This window comes from Helianthus annuus, chromosome 8 (assembly GCF_002127325.2).
Source record: "Helianthus annuus cultivar XRQ/B chromosome 8, HanXRQr2.0-SUNRISE, whole genome shotgun sequence".
Lineage (NCBI taxonomy): Eukaryota > Viridiplantae > Streptophyta > Magnoliopsida > Asterales > Asteraceae > Helianthus > Helianthus annuus.
The window spans coordinates 24,225,529-24,226,257 of NC_035440.2; positions in this window are offsets into that span (position 1 = coordinate 24,225,529).

A 729-nucleotide genomic window follows, 5' to 3' on the forward strand; every position below is an offset into this window, starting at 1 on the left:
CTGACTTACCACTCCAACAACATAAGTTATATCAGGACGAGTGTGAGAGAGATAAATTAACTTGCCCACGAGCCGTTGATACCTTTCTTTGTTTGCAAGCTCTCCATTAAGTTCCATGTGAAGGTTGAGGTTCACCACCATTGGAGTATTTGCTGGTTTACAATCAATCAACCCAGTTTCCGCTAGGAGATCAAGGACATACTTCTTTTGGCAGATGAAGATCCCCCGTTTAGACCTGAGAACTTCGATCTCGAGGAAATACTTGAGATTCCCTAAATCTTTCATTTCAAACTTTGAGAACAGATTCTTTTTCAGCCATGCTATTTCTTCTACATCATTTCCGATAATAATCATGTCGTCTACATATATGATCAAGCAAGTTACAAGGTCGTTTCTTCTCTTGAGGAACAAAGTATGATCAACGTTACTTTTGTGATACCCATATTCTTTCCTGGCCAAAGTGAACTTTCCAAACCATGCCCAAGGAGATTGTTTTAGCCCGTATAAAGACTTTTTCAACCGACATACTTCCCTTTCTTTAAAACTCCCTAAAACCCCGGCGGTGCTTCCATGTAGACTTCTTCCGTTAGGTCTCCATGGAGAAATGCGTGTGTAACATCAAACTAGTGGATAGGCCACTCCTTATTGGCTGCCACAGAGAAGAGAACTCTGATGGTGTCCATTTTTGCAACCGGAGAAAATGTCTTAGAGTAATCGATCCCATACGTC